General features: G+C 37.6%; 1 long non-coding RNA gene across 4 annotated transcripts in view; it reads right to left on the reverse strand.

The window, feature by feature from the left end:
• The window catches only part of LOC113987693, a 26,660-nt gene extending 20,337 nt beyond the window's left edge, over nt 1-6,323 (reverse strand). For 3 of the 4 annotated variants that reach the window (XR_005565158.1, XR_005565157.1, XR_005565156.1), the window contains exon 1: nt 410-5,031. This is a non-coding gene — a long non-coding RNA (uncharacterized LOC113987693). Of the gene's footprint in view, nt 1-409; nt 5,032-5,241; nt 5,380-5,471 lie in introns of those variants that run through there. The other variant, XR_005565155.1, reaches the window with a different exon arrangement.
• Between the last annotated feature and the right edge of the window lie 10,775 nt (nt 6,324-17,098).

The raw sequence follows: 17,098 nt of genomic DNA on the forward strand, positions 1-17,098 counted from the left end.
TTCCATTTTAAGCCAAAACTGAAGAGATCAAGTGGATAAAGTAATCCTGCAGGTGAAACACTTTAGTACAAATGACTAGAAGCAGGGTATTCTGCTGCTCAAACATCTGATGACTGTAACTTCCATCTGTGCCTTGCTGAATTCTGGCAGCAGGCTGGATTGCTTGGTCTATTATTGTTCAGACAGCAGGATGACTTTGTTATAGCAGGAGATGTGGGACAGCTTTCTGAAATAAAGGCAGCTATCAGAGCACATTGGTAACTGAAGAAACAGGACTTGAATGAGTTTATGACCTGCTTATCCATAGGCAGACAAGGCATCAAACAGGAACTGGAGTAATTTGTGCTGTCGGATATTCAGATTATGATTCAGCACATCACTGCCTCTTCAATCAATTGTGGTTTCTTACCTTGATGTACTGGGAAAATGAAGCCTTTTCTGTTTAATAATCAGGACAGGTGTTTCTACTGTCATACGAAAATAGTAGAGATGAATTAAACATTACACCTTAAATTAAGTATGTTCCGGACAAAGCATAATATATGACATGATATTCATGCTTACCTGATATGTCATGAAAGCTGTAAATCCTTCTTTTGAAAATATTTGCTGGTCTTTGTTTCTTCAAGTGAAATATACTTTTAGATGTAACTTAATAGTTGAAGACTGTACGTGCCTCTTCCGTATAAGCAAGCCAGAATTACATTATTTAACTATGTCCTTTAATTATGGGATTAATCTTCAAAGCATTGTGGAGTACATTTGCAAAGTCACAGAGAGAATAAAAGGATTATAGAGGATAAAAACCATACAGAGCACAATAGGTACCAGCGGTATAAGTGAGTGGTGACAATGAAAAGATGCACATGTGCTAAAGCTATAGTTACACACCAAGATTACAAGGAAATGAAGGAACCTTGATTCTTTTGTCCTTTTACACCTGCAAAACACACTGTGGCAGCTGTCTATACAAGGTTAGTCTGATGTTTTATAATCAGCTTTCCTGAAACTGCATGCTATGTATAAGTTGTACTCATCATCCCCAGTAGGGGAGCTGTGATATATTAGGAGCCTTCTCAAGTACAGTTCTTTATTCAAGGGAATCAGAAGATGGGAACTTCTGATTTCCTGTAATGTGCCCCACAATGTTGTTAGAATATTAAGTTAAAACATCATCCTTTTCACTGGCTTTTCAATGAGCTCTCCCAGATGACCCCTTCGTCACCCTAAACCCTCTGACTCCTCCAGTGGAAGAAAGAACATACTACAAACTAATCTCAAAAATAGTTCAAAATGGTTGGGCTTTGGTAGAGAACTGTGTGATGCTGGAATATTTGATACAATATCTATTGCCATTTTGCATAAAAAATAATATAGTTAAATGAACTGAATGTGTAGTTGATAGACTAAGAAAAGAAACAAGTCACTACTGGACTCCCTGAATTTCATGTCACGAAAAAATGAACCAACTTTAAAGGAAAAAAGACAGTTATCTCTATTAGAAAAGGTCTTCCTTTGTCTGTCACTGCACGGAGATATTTTTACTTCAACACCTTCAATACCTGTGATTACACTATGTGCAATTTTTTATGGTACTTTTTCCTTCATAAAAAAGCATAACAATCTATCTTTTGACATGAAATCTAACCTAATGATACCAAGAATGCTGAGCATAACTTACTTGAGGGTATTGGTTAATTTGTCTCCCATGGAATTAAAATCTGTGCAAATAATTAGCATAAAATATATGCATTACTTATCTAAAATAAATGGCCCATTGGCCATATATCTAGCTATGTACTTCATGTAGGATATACTTTTAGACAGAAATGTTTCCTTTATGTACAGAAATCAGTTCATTATTTTTCTCTTAGGCATTAAAAAATGGTGACTTACACTCAGAAGCTCGTGGTATTAGTGCTCTGAACTTCAGTTTTCACAGTTACATGCTCCACAACACAGCAGAAATCTTTGGGAGAAAAAAAATCAGTGTAGGAGGGTGAATGGAACTAAATGAGATGGTCAAACATCAGGGAGAATTCAGAGAGGCAGCCAGGGGAGGCAGGAGAGAATACCTTGTATTTAAAGCCAAGCTGCCTGCTTGCTTCATTTTAACACCAATGGAATATGTGGTAGCAACATCTTTGTTCCTCCCTGAGCACAGCAGAAGGATCCTGACCAGAGCCCTGACTCTCTTCACAGCTCTGCTGCAGTCTCCAAATGCCCCAAGGAAGACCAGTAACTACTGCAGGCGTTGTTTGGTGCTACAGAGAGAAGCAAAAATGTGCTTGCTGTATCCCTGCATCAGTGTGCCAGTTGCTCAAATATAAGGAGACACAAAGGGACCAGAACGACCTTTGTTAAAAACTGAGAAACAAACCAACCAACTTTCCCTACCCTGCTGGGGTAGGAAAAATAATTGAGGAAAACAACTATTTTATTCATTCCTTGAGACACAAATCCAACAGATTTGCCCCGCTATGACGTTATGGTTATGTAGAATTTCCTGGCTGAAAAAGTACTTATATCCACTAAAAGGCAGCCGGTGTCTGTACTGAGTAACATGTTGGAGACTGAACTGTCTGTGGAGACCTCTCATGTTCTTTTCATGTTCTACATCAAATCCTACCAGAGGACATGCAGTCTAGCAGAAGGCAAAGAGGTCAAATTACTCACCATTCTTGTAGCAATTCCCTTAATAATTTCTTAATATTCTTTGTTTAAACACAAAAATTATATGTTCAGTTTTACCTGCTTCCTTGTTTTTCACATTCTCCTCCTAGCCCTGGTTTGTAGGGAGATAGCTGTCTGGAAACTGTAGTCCCCAAAATCAAAGCATTCCTGGTTCCTGACCATTTCTAAGGCTACAAAGCTGTGAGGTTATCTCGAGTCTCTAGACTCACCTTTTACCCAAAATTTTGGAGCAGAAAGTAAAGCTGATAAAAATACTAGCTAGCTCTCACCACAAACGCAGTCTTTACCCTAATATTTGTTCTCTTATTTTTTTCATTGTCAGACAAAATAAAAACCTAAACACAGGTTTCTATGATAAAAGGGACTCCAACTAATAACTCTGTTAATTATACAGTAAGTGACAATTTTTTAAATTCTAAGCACAGTTTAAGTAATACCAGTCTAACAGAGAGCATTACATAGCATAAAAGTAATAGGAAACAAACTTTTCTAATTTAGTTTCCATCTACATATGTTACTTCCAATATTAGAAAACAAAATTTGTAACTCAAAATATGTTTCTTAGATGTATCTGGATTATGTGAGATTAAAGTAATTATAGCTTGAATTACTGTAACACAAGTATTCTAGATTGCCACATATCAAAAAAATAGAATTTTAATTGAATTTGGGATAGATAGGGAAAGAAGTGGTACTGCCAACAAATTTTAGGCATTATTCTAGCCATCTAGATAGCACAATCATCTACTAAGAGTCATCTAATAAAAACAATAAATTAAACTAGAAAACTCAAACTAAAAACTCATAAACCTGAAGGGAAGTATATCTGAATGCCTTGGCATACAAAATTACATATACACATGTATTAACAAAGTCTATCAAAGGACTGTGGATAACTTCACTCTGGAAAATATGCTTGCTTTGATCTGCTCTCCTAATCATCCTTGATTTTCACCAAGAACACTCTGTATAGTTTCACAAGACAACAAAGGAATAAAAATATTCTGATAAAAGCAATGGACTTGTTTTATGGCTTCCTCTTTATCTAATAAAATATTTTTCTACATAACTTGTCTTTATGGTGCTTCTGTATTTTTTAACTGGTTTTCAGAGATGATAATGGGAAGATGAATCTGTAAAGCAAACATATATTATTATATTGATACTCTTCTTTTGTTTGCAAGTAGCATCTAAAATTCATATCAAAACATGATGGGATACAAACTGGTCAGATAAATATGGAAAATTTCAAATTTTTACATATCAAGTAACCTAAACATTAGTTGCTTTCAGTAAAGCTAACACTTAAACTTTGTGTGTTTTTCTTTGACTTGCCTTTATTTTCCACTGTTTCTTCATGTATACTCTCTTGGGGTATTGTCTATATTTTTCAGCAAATACTGTCTATATTTCCCCTCCTCTACCTTCCCATAGGCTTGTGCAGGCTGCCATGCTCTCCTGGGATGCCTTTAATGTGCTCCTTTTCAGTCTGGCCTTTAATATCAAACACAAGAATTATGTATTTGTCATTTTTCCCCCTTTAAAACAAATTATTTCATAGTTCCCCTCGAGGAGCAAAAGTACAGACAAGCATGCATACCAAACTCACATGAATTTCTGCTAGTTATTGAGATGTTGGTTTGTTTTTTTTTTTCCCCACTCAGAGTATCTAATTGCCCTTTGAATTTAAATTCATATTTAAATAATGTACAAAGTAACAACTACTTTACTAGATTAAGATTTTGACAACAAACCTCCCCATCACATTTATTCCAATGCTCTTGGATTTACTGCACTTTTTATATGCTTCCACAGACCAACACGGTAATGGTTTGAAATTGCTTCTAGAGGCTGTAATGCCTGCTGAGGTACTGGGAGAGTAGATTAACATGGGTGTGATCAAAATAGATCAATGCCATCGAAATACTTCGCAGACATCCTATAGTAGGAGTCTTCAGTGTCAGAAGATGAGGAGGTTAAGGAAAGCACTGCCGATCTGTTGGGCTGAAGCTGAAACATCTCCCTGAACGTGACCGGACAGTAATTGAGCTCTTCAGAGTGTTTATTCAGCGCACAAGATAAATGAAAATTCCTGCATTAAAGCCTTTCAAGGCACCGGTTTGATTTTCTTCGCGCTTCCTGCTGTTTCTATCAGGCAGGAGCAGGGGAAAACGGGCTGGGAGAGGAGCTGAAAATAACCGTGCTGTTCATTAGGGGAGAGCAAGCTGCACCGAGCCCGAATGCCCAGACGGCGCGGTGCGTTGGCAGCGCGGGGCGGGCTCTGCAGAGCGCGGTTCCCGCCGCGGGCTCGGGCGGGCGGAGGAGCGGGGCGGCGGGCGGAGGAGCGGGGCGGCGGGCGGAGGAGCGGGCGGAGGAGCGGGACGGCGGGCGGAGGAGCGGGCGGAGGAGCGGGGCGGCGGGCGGAGCGGGGCGGCGGCCGCGAGAGGGAGCGGCAGCGCCGCAGCCTCTCCGGGAGCACCCAGCCCCGCAGCGCCTTCCCCGGCGCGGACCGAGCGCCCGCACGGCCTCCCCACCGCCCGCAATCACCTGGGCCAAAGCAGTCATTTCCTGGAGCAGAAAGCTGCCGCAGCGCTTGGTTCTGCAGGCGGGATGCCGCTGACCCCGAGAGAACCCTTTAGCAGGCAGCGGTGCCGGCGCCGCCCCGGGCTGGAAAGAGCTGCTGCTCTGGAACAGCGGGAGAAGCCAGTTTCCCACTAGTCTAGGCCACTTGCAACCAGGTTGACAACGGCTTCATTGCCTGTGTGCAATCTGCTTACCTGCCATGAATGTTGTAGTCCTATTATACAGAATATCATCCCTTTGGCAACTTAGATGCTGCCAGGTGTAGTAACAGAGCCAGAAAGAATTGGGATTTCTCCCTCAGCTGGCTAATACTTTGATTTCTCAACTCCAAATCATGCAGTGGTTTCTAACCCCAACAATACAGACTAAACTCATGAAACACCCACATCACTATCCTGCCTACACTGATGTTTCCTCAAACATAGTTATGCTGCTGCTGTGAAGAAATTTATTCACAGATCCACCTGTGACCATTCTGCACCAGAGTTAAAGCACATTGGTGGGTACAGGCAAGGCTTGTCTTCACCAGTACATCTCTGCTCTGTGGCTAGAGAATATAGCAGTCTCCACCACCACGGTTTTGATGAAATGTACTGCTGGTACGTGTCAAACAGATTTTCTCAGAGAACATTATGGTCTCTCTGAATAACTATTTTACATCTGAATCGCTAATCTGAAAATGGCACACATTCAGTCATCCCCACTTCTTTTTGGGATCCAAATTTCACTAGGTTCCACACAAGCCTATTGCTCTTGTGCACTGTGAATTATCAACTACGGCAATGCAGAGTCATGAAACTGTAACTAAAGATGATGTTCCTCATGGCAACAGAGTAAGTGCTAGGGCATCAGATGACTCACACTCTTTCCTTCTCTTGTGCTGTCTTTATGTCCTATTTGGTTGCTAATCAATTAGAAGATATGCATTAAAATGTCTTTCCTCTCTAAGCAATACTTCTGTATTAATTTTAATCATTATGCAGCACAGAGCTCCAAACTTTGCCTGACATACAGCTGAAAAAGGGTTATATTGTTACATTTAAGTATTAATCCCTTTTCTGCTTAAGTACAGATAGATTTGTTTAATCTATTTAAATTTGCCTTAATTGTTTGAGTCCATAGAAAATAGACTGTACTTTCTGCTTTATTTTAGGCAATTCCAAGAAATTAATATGCACTAAGCTGTTTCCCAAGATAGTGCAGACTTCTGTTAGTAGTTACAGTTACTAAGCAAATACAAAATACATCTCCCGGGTGAAGTAAAGACACCCCATGGTGTTTACCACTGCCTGCTTCTACCTTGATATCCTAAAATGGAGGAGGTTTCGCCATGATTTTAGATTTCAAGCAGCCATCTAACTCCTCCACTCTATGCCACTTACTCCCCCTGATATCAATCCCTTCTGAGGCGTAGAATCAATGACAACTTGCCTGTACCTGATCATCAGTCTTGAGACCACATAAGAAAAACTGGCTGTCCTTCCTTACACAGTTGCACTGAATAAAGTAAAGAAAATGTCATGTGTAACCTGGGCATTATGCCCCACCCATGCAACACTACACTCAACAAAGAGATCTGTGTACATTATTAAAAATATATTTAATATTTAATGCAAATAAATGAAAGACAATGCAAAATTGCCTATATGACAGCCAGATGAGTAGCCTCCTTCTCCGATCCTGCTTAAAAAAGAATTTTAATTTACGTCCTCTTGCATTTCTTTTAAAGCAGAACTTTAACAATTATCTCTTGGTCCTATTGCATATTACAAATAATTCCCAAGATAATTTTTTTCCCATCAAAGCATTTTTCACTCTGACTATACCCAGCTTAAAATTTAAACACCAAAGTCAGACATTGTTTCTGTTACCTTATTAAGTGTGAAATATTTTAAATGGAACACTAATGGAATAACATCCTTAATTGCTTTCTGTAAATCTTCTGGGATTCAAAGTCTTTATCACAAATACAAAAAGGCTATTCAAAAACTCTCATTTCATAAGTGTTCAAGACAAGCCACTGTGAACTGAAGTATCACTTTTGCCATATTTGCAAAAAACTTTCCCATATTTACATGTTTTACTTAAGTAATATTGCTCCTGAAACTGAAGTTAGTTTTGGAATTTGACACAAGTTAGAAAACTGAAAGATAACTGAACACATACAAAGTTTTAGTGAATAGTTCTGGTCCTCTCACCTCATGAAATCAACTTTTTTTTGTTCTCCACTGCTAAAGAACTGTCATGATCAAATAAACAGACAAGAAGCTACTATTTTCTAATTTTGCTGGCAACTGCACTTGCTTACAGTGTTCTGCAATTGTACTTTCCAAGTACAATTCTTTAGCTTGAAAGACAGGGAAGACTTCCCAGACTGAGCTTACCATCAGGTCTTTGACATTTTAATATCTTACCTGCCAATGCAAGAAAATTATAGACTATTGGGAAAAGGAATAGAATGCACGACTTCTCCCATCATCCATGGCCACTAGGAAAAAAAAAAGAACAGATTTGAGTCTTTCTAAGCAATTGATCATGTCTTCCAAACCTTTATTTACATTCTTTTAATTGCCACAAGTATTTTCTCCTACCCTTTTGACTGTCTCCTTGGTTCAAGGAGTACTGTTTTCAGGAGGAAAACGTAGAATTGAGGAAAGAGTGAAAAATGTAAGTTCTATATGAAGTCTGGGTTTGATTTTCTTTTCCTGATCTGTCAAAATGTCACCCCTGCTTTGTCAGACGTTCGTGTGGAACATCTAGGTCTCAGTGTCATGAGATAAATCTCTAACAATGTTACTTAATGGAAATATCTGAGTATCTACAAAGGTGCAAATAAAATCAGAATCTGGCCTAGAGCTCATACTTTACCAGTAATTTGTATTTACCTCATTTCATCTACAGACTCTCTCTCTCTTTTTTCTCTTTTTTCCTCTTCCCTACAACATTCCAAAAATCATATTTTGGAATAGAAAGTTTCCTGGTTTGAATGAGTGGTTTTTTAAGTTAGAAAAATCCATTTGGCTGCATTACAGCCACATAAAACTAAAATAAAATCTTTTCTGATTTAAAATTTTTTTATGTATGCTTTTCCTTTCACAGATGCCATAAAGATTGCTTTTATTAATGAAATTTAGAATGCAAAGAATATATGCTTTAAGTTCAAATAGTGTGACACATTAAAAAAAAATTGCATGTTAAAAATAGCTTTGATTAAATGTATTAAGATAAGAATATACTCCAAATTTAGGAAAAGTATGTGCCATTTCAATAATTTAAAAAAGTCAAAATTATATCTTTCATTTTCTGATCCCTTTCACCCATCCCATTTTTGGGGAAGCACACAGGGATGGGGAAATATTGTTATTGGTTTTTTCTATGATGTCTTTTAAAGGATCACTTCTAGTACTGGGTGTTTTTTACCCATTTTATTGGGAGTAGGATCAGGTCCAAATCATATTTTGCTTCCATGATGACTGATGTGTATAAATATTCATGAGTCAACACCTGGGGTTGGCTATTTTCTAAAATCTGTATAACTGTTATTGCAGTTGTAACTGTGAACTGCAACATCTCATTTGAATTCATGAGGCCTGTTATAAATTTTAAATATATATGAAATGATATTAAAGTCTAATGAAGAACAAGAATCCCATCTGCTACCTGCACTCTAGCAATACCTGCATAAGAGGGAAATAGTAATCTAAGCAAAGAAGATGGAAACTTGTTTGTTTATTAAAACTTTAAATTTGTTTTGATCATCCCTTCTAATCCCTGTTGATAAAAATCATGTTCCAAAGTGGCATCGTTCCAGATCTCTGCAGAGATCTTGGAGTTTTAAGCCACTAGAATTTTGGCAGAGCATCTAACTGCCATATTTTTCTTAAAGAAGAAAACTACTTAAATTCCCTAGGAGAAGCCTATTTTATAGGCAACTTTGCTCACATATGAGACTCTATGGAGGACGCATGCTCTCTTATTTCTGTGGACTGTAAGACAAATTAAATTTAGGGTTTTCAACTTAATTTTGCATCATGAGAATTGCAGGTACAAAAACGATACTACTTGCACATTCATACTACTGCAGAGACGCAAGATGTTCTTCATGGTACTAAAAAAATATATATTTTCTCACTTGTAAATACTTTTCAGAACTGTTTTTCCACAAAATTCTATCACGAGTTATTTCTGAGCTTAGACACAGAGAAAGATTTAGCTCTCCAAAGTGACTACAGAGAAGTTGTGAATACTTTAGAACATTGGTACCCTTGGTATGATCTTGGTATCCTCTGCATAGGGATAATAGGACATCATAGTATACCTTGAGAGTGCATTTTTTGTTGCTCTTTAAAATTCCATTTGTGGTGAAGAGAGGAGGAGGAAAGTTTTCTGCTCATATCAGCAAGGCTAGTGTTTCACAGTGTGCCATGCCAGTCCCAGTCACTGCCATCACTCACTGTAATGACCCAAAGGCCCATCCAAACCACTCATAGACTATTTGTAATATAATGAGGCATCACTACTGACTGTAACTGTGCCTAATATCTAATTTACAAAGAAAATATTTTTAACTGAGTTTTTATAAAACCTAGAGAGTAACTGAAGAAGTCTGACACACTGGTGAGCTGTGGATTGAGACAAGTGTTTATGTATAGGTAAGTACTAAAACTATGCCACACTTTGCTGAGAATATCTGCATTTGCTAGAGTACAAAGGCATAACAGTATCCAATAGTCTGACACTTATGCTTAAAACTATTTTCATTACACATGCCAATGTGATCCCTAAACTTGTTTCTGAACAGCAGCAATCAGATTTGACTTGCAGAAGCAGCAAAACTCTAGCTACAAGGAAGAATCAGACAGCACTCTGCAGCCCAATGCAGTGAGAAACCCAGACAAGACTCAGAGTTCTATAAGCTAATAAAGCTGCTCAATTAATTTAATCTCAAGTTTGTCCCAGTATTCATGGTCACCATTTCTGGTTATTCTCTTACTTTTCTAAACATGATGGAATAAGACAAACTGTCCATTTATTTATAACTTGTGTTGCCTGCAATAATTCATGCTGCCTGAAATAATGCTGACACTAATAACACAGATCAGTAAGAAAATGAGAAAACACTAACATCTGTATTTTAAAATATATATGGATATATGTAACAGTAAAGATCACGCTTTTAAGTTAAAATCTATTTACTCATCATGCCAGATGACAACCAGGGTTCTAACCTGAGAGCTTCCTGACATCTCATTTCCCTTTTAGTATTTTCTAGGTTCCCTAAGCCCATATACTTCCAAGTGTAAATGGAAGAATCTGTCATACCACCAGAAAAATAGCTGCTTGTCAGTTACTTCTGTAGTCACTGAAGGCAATGATATTAAAAAAACTTAGAATAAAACCTAATTTATAGCAACTCAGATGGAAAATTTAGTGCTGTTCACATAAAACCTATGCACATTCACAGTTCACTATTACCTATTAGTTACAAATGAAAAATAGAAATGATATACTGTGAATATTTACAGGATAAAAGCAGTCCAAGCAAGTGCCAATGGAACAATGACACAGGGCCATACTGCTTGTAGATAACATGCTCAATTCTTAGAAAAGACAGATTTGGATTTAAAAAAGATCTTATATGTTAAATGCTTAAATCATCGGAAGAGAAGCCAGACTACCTTATGTTAGTTAAAACTGTGAGACACAATCTTTTCTCATTTGTGGTCTTTATGGATTTGAGTTTGGGCCTTCACTGGCTTGGGGATTCTTTTTTTTTTTTTTTTTAACACTATTAACATCCAAATTGCACTCTGAATATGGTCCAATCTTGTCATGTTGATACAAGCCTCCACAAATAATTACAGTTCTGATTTTCTATAGTTTCTAAGTAGACTTCTAAAGGAAACAGTCCCCCCACCAGAAAAACCCAAACAAGCAAACAAAACCTAAAAACCCAAACCAATGAAAACATAAACGGGTTTGTTCTTTCACGGCAAGAAACTGCAAACTTGATAATCTCGTAGGTCCTACAGCCATCTAGGGAAGTTTGAAATAAAGACTCTTAATGGCATTTAGACTATCAGAAAGTAGATAGACAGAAAGCCATTGGCAAAGGATTATCTTGGAAACAACAAATCATAATTTCAGGTTTAAGGGGAGTAAGTTCTGGCATCAATGCATGAAAACCTACTGCACTAAATATTGTACAGTGGACTACCAAACACCCAGCCTAAAGAGAACAGAACAAACAGAAGCATTTTCTTTGTGTATATCTAACCCCAAATCTATCTGAAATCTACTATCACATCACTGTGTGAGAACAAGCTCTTTAATGGGCTGTATCTAGATCTGTGCATATTCATGTGCCTGTTCCCTGTGGAAAAGCATGAAAACACAGGGTTGAAGTCTGGTCCTTGGCTACCATAGTTTTCACACGCAGGTCAAGCATTTTCCATGTTTCTCAAATCAAAGGAAATAGGAGGAAGGACTCGAAAGATCCTTCCTTTCTTCCTTCTGAAAAGGGGAGGAAGAAAACAAGAGCAGAAAGCTGTAATAAGCTCACAGGGAAGTGCAGAAAAGCTGGGGTAACAAGGAGTTAGATGGACAGGGACAGATGGCATCCACTATATAGAATTCAGGAAGATAATTTTTTACTAAGTGTAGATTAAAAGCAGAATATCATAATGAGCTAAAAAATTTCTACTTTCCCTAGATACATCAAGCTCCTTTACTAAAGACAATTCTAAACTATCAATATTTGCCCCTTGTGACTGCCTTGACCATACATCATAATTAAAGAATTTCTGTCTACATATCACTGAACAATATGAAATCAGCTACAGCATTTCCCATGGCAGACCCATTTAAATGCTCCAGTGGTGCCACACTCTGACTTCTACAACAGACTTTCTCCCAGCAGCTGCAGCAACAGGAAGAATCCACCTCTCCAGAGGTGGGGAGAAGAGGCAGCAGCAAAACTGACTTGCTACAACTGCTATCGCTTGCACAGAAGAAAAAATTCTGCTCTGCTAATAGAAATCTGAGTGTTTTACAAATGGCATAACAGATGCTGTGCACTGATGAAAATGATATAGACAGTGATATTGCAAAAACTCTTCAGGCAGAAACGTGGTTGTCGTGTACTGAACATCTCACACACACACTGCCGCGACAATGATTTTGGGAACGTTTGGTGGTGCCCTAAGCTAAGATCCTGCAACCTCTGAAGTATTCCTTGGAGGTTTCATTTCCAGATGGAGAAACAATAGAGCTGAGTTCATCATGTCATCTTCAGGGTGACATCTTCCTCAGTGAAACACCCCCCGTCACCAAAAGACAGTGCCAAGCATTGGGTATAAGCCTAGCACACGAGGTGGAAATGGAAACCGCAGCCTTCTGCTGCAGAGATGCAAGCCAAGAGTTGAATCATCCCAAGACCTTCACATAAATCCTTATAAGCTGCTTTTTACATTAGAAAACTGATATTGATACAAATATGTGCTGCCAGGATGAGGTTATCCAGGTGGCAGGATGGAAGTAAAGAGAACAACCACAGAAATAAGCATCCAGATAGGTTTTCTAATGTATGGTAAATGCTCTTTGTGCATTCCTGAAAGCTTACAAGACCAGTGTGAATCTTAATTAAAACTGAATACAAAATAATATTCAAAATTAAAAAACAAAAATCAATACTACCTGAAAGATAAATCAAGACCTTGCCATGGCAAAGAGGTTGGCAAAGCAATGACTGGTCAAGAATTCATTCAGAGCTAATCTGTGCTAGACATACTGTTTAGCTGCATTATCTGATGCTACCCCTCATCTTCTGACTCAAGGTCTGCCTCATTTGTCAGGTCCTGTCCTTTAATCTCCAAACACAATGGCAAAGTGATTGCCAGTGATTTTATGCTTTTCTGTGCCTGGGACAATGGGACTGCTCAATTGCCTGAAAGAGCTAATACATACTTCATGATCAGAAAGGAACAGCCAGAGCCACCAAGGAAAGGTGGAATTTTTTTCATTGTTCTATAGCATCTCTAGCAGCATATGGCATTTTCAGTACTATAGTTTTAAAGTGCCTGAGATTTTCTTGAAGTATAAAAGCATGGTATATTGAGACAAAAAAGTCTCAGACATATTTAATCCAGTTAAAATATTCAAGATTCATTCTGAACTGTATTAGTCTGCTGTGATTCAAAATGTTAAATGCTTCATCAAACACTATCAGATAGAAGGATTTCAGCACCAATTTGTGACTATGAAAGTGAAGTAATTGCACAGTGGGCTTCTACAGCAGCATATAATCTTCTTAAGTCTTAAAGAGGAACCTGTTTGACACTTGCCTGGCTTCTTGCAGGCAGCCTGTGTGTCTGGGATGTTGATGCCTTTCACACTCATTAGAAACTATATTATAGCTCACTGTTATTAAAGTGGAGTCTTTTTAATGCAACAAGCTTCAAAAAGAAAGGAGGACATTTACAGAAAAAGAAATTAACTCAGTCCTTCACTTTTTCTTTGTTCAATGTATTGTACATATGTGAAAACATACAGACTTTGAATCCAGTTTATTCTACTGCCTAAGCCAGGCATGATTCTGTAATTCTGTTTTTGCAATGTTACTCTCTTCCTCTGGAATCCATCACCGTTTTCAAAAAGCAGCAGTTTAGAACTGTTCTGTAGAACAAATCAAGAGGAAAAAGGATCCAATTCAGTGTGACATCAGACGTCAAGGGTAAGAGTAAATGCTCTTGGAATAATACCTGTGTATTATTCCAAACCTACTACTAGATTTATGGTAGTAGAACTATTTTACACATGTACATAAAATATATGTACACATACAGATAGACACACATGCATGTGCATACATACACCCCTGTATCTGAAATCATATTTCAGAATTATCTTCAATTTCATTTTAGAATGGAATGCTGATTAAAACCTGGCTGGGGAGAAGAATACGAGGAACTGCCATAGATTTTAAATTGTGTGGAGCTGCAACTTAAAATGAGATTAAATTCCTTTCAGGCTCTGTGTAAGAAACAGCCTTGGCACTTGTAAGACTATGTGGCATGCTAAATTAAAAAAAACTACAGTAGGTTAAAATCAGATTAATATTGATTTCTACTGAAATTTCTCAATATAATTGTATTTCTGTAGGAGGGTGTCTTTTGACTAAGAGACAAACATAAAGTTTGCACCTTCATCATCACTCACCAGGAAATTAGAGGGACAGAAATTAACAACTGAAGTCTAGGATATGAGAAAGGCTGGTCCATAAAAGGTGCTGTAATGATCTGTCTCAGTTCAGGAGACTGGTTCCTCAGTCTTCTGAGGCTAGAGCAATGAAACCAACAACAACCAGGTGTGCATCCTATGTCTGATACCCCAAAAATAGATAAAACATTGTAAAAAATTCCTTTCTGCTATCAGACACTTTGACAGTGTAACATAGAAGACACATCCAGTGTTGAACAAGAATTGAGGCTGCAACAAAGCAAGAAAGCCCTCTTCAGGGAGACTCCTGTTAGGAAAAATTTTGCATGTACTGAGACAGCTAATGATAAATGGCTAAAAATGGAATTTCAGAAGAAACATGTACTCATTCTCACTTAAATACTTTCCTCCTTGGTATATTTTTTCCCCCACAGGCTCAAGAGATGCCACACAAACATCTGTCCAGATCTTTAACAACACATAGAGTATAGTTAGTGTAAAGATAATTGGATGCAAAACATGCAGTTAATACCTCAGATGGTAGGAAGCTTTCAGGCCAGGAAGACCAACATCCAACAGCATGAAGATTTATGACAAGACAGTACAATAAAATACTGTATTAGAATAGTAACAACCTCTTGCAAATGTAATGACACAAATTGTAAAACTAAAATCATAGAAGAAACTACTTAAAAGGAAGTATGAAATGCTTCTGAAACCCTGCTTATACTGCAATATGATTTCTTCAGAAGCTTTGTGTAAATAGCAGAATTACTTCAACTGTTTAAAAAAAATTAATGCAGTGACACGGACAACAATGAGAAGAGGATAATTAACCTGCTGACAACATGATAATAAATTAAAAAGCATTCAAGTCAGCTCACTCAAAAACTAAATAGAAGATGCAGTCTGAGGATCATGTTGGAGATTGTTAGAGTCTTAACTGAGCAATAGAAATATGATGTCTTCTACCAAGAGGAGGTAAGGATCACCTTGTCTAATAAATAGCATGTTGGGGCCCCAGGGAATTCCCTGAGAGCATTAAAGACTGATGCAGGAACCTGCAGTGCATCTGCATCCACCATCCTTCCAAGAGATACCTGCTGGTCAACAGTTTCCAAGGGACAGTTATAGCAAAAAAATAAGAACAACTTTGTCTTCTTTCTCTTTTGATTTCAAAAGCTGTAGAATGCAATGGGTAAAGTGCACTGCCATTAAAGTCAAAAGCAAATTTCCTGCTTATTTCAAATCAAGCTTAATTCATATAAGACACACATGATATAGGAAAAGGTCTTAGTGATATAGGAAAAGGTCTTACTGTTTAATTACTCTTAGTCATAATCCATTACCATTAACTTGCACAACAGCATGAATTTTACTCCACAGAAGTTTTGACATCTTCACTATAGTCACTGGGACAGTGAGCTTGAAGATTTATATATATCAGTGATGATCCAATCTAATCTTAATTAAAGGTGCTTAAAAATTTCTAAGGAGTATAAAAATGTGTCTGAGTGTATTCTGCTAGATGAAGAGATATGCATGGTGCCATCAGAATTGACATAAAACTCTGTTTTCTCAGGTTTTATTGCAATGCACTTGCATTTTTGGTGCTTTTTCATAGTTCCCCTCTTCTACTTACCACCAACCTTGCATTTTCATGGCTGGAAAGCAAATTGCTTCTCTTCTGGGAGGAGTTCACGTTGTTTGCTGATGATATTGAAGATCATGCTCTGTCACACATAGAGGTTGCAAGACTTCATTGACTTGATCAACACTTAAGACTTTAGTGGAATGGCATATACAATCCTTTAACTGAAAATCCTGTAAAAGGCAAAAATGAAACAGGTAAGAGAACACTGCAAGGACAGTGGTCAGGCCAAGATCATCATCCACAGGCCATCACATATACCCTCTGTTAGCACAGCCCACTTGTACAGCTCTGCTTTTGACCGCTGAACTGTGGCACCACACTGTTTCAAACTAGAAATAAGAGTGCTTTCTACCAAATCATCACCATTTCGCAGTACCAATATGAAAAACCCTAAGAGAAGCCTTAAATTGTTATAGGAAAAACTTGGGAAAATGTGATCACTGCACATAGTGATGTAGTCATAGGCTATATTTATAATTTATGATTTACAGATTTATAGTGTGAAATTTTAGTATTATGCAGTATGATTTACAGTGTGAAACTGCTGCTCATACTGTTGAGTATGAAAAAAGCAAGTTTCTGGGTTGTTTTCTGCTTTTTTTGTTAAATAAAAAAGTCACATAAGTGCTGGCAGGATCTTCCAAATTGAAATTAAAATTTTCACTTTAAATACGTGAATACTTAATAAGAGATGAATGTACTTACTGTAGTTAATGAGTAACTCCAACATATTCTGCTTCTAAAAGATCAGCTTGAATCCCAGCTCTACTGGTATCAAATCCCATTTAAGGGAAAATAAAATAGGAAGAAAAGTGAAGCAAAGAGCATTCAGATGAAAAAAACAGTTAAAAAAATAAAATAAATTGAGAGACTGAAGAGTGGAAAAAAAGAGGATGGAGATACAGTATTTTGCTGAAAATACACTTTTCAGTCTGAATTCTTTTAGAGCTG

This window comes from Pipra filicauda, unplaced genomic scaffold (genome assembly GCF_003945595.2).
Source record: "Pipra filicauda isolate LSUMZ 115617 unplaced genomic scaffold, ASM394559v2 scaffold430_size1018388_pilon, whole genome shotgun sequence".
NCBI classification, from domain to species: domain Eukaryota; kingdom Metazoa; phylum Chordata; class Aves; order Passeriformes; family Pipridae; genus Pipra; species Pipra filicauda.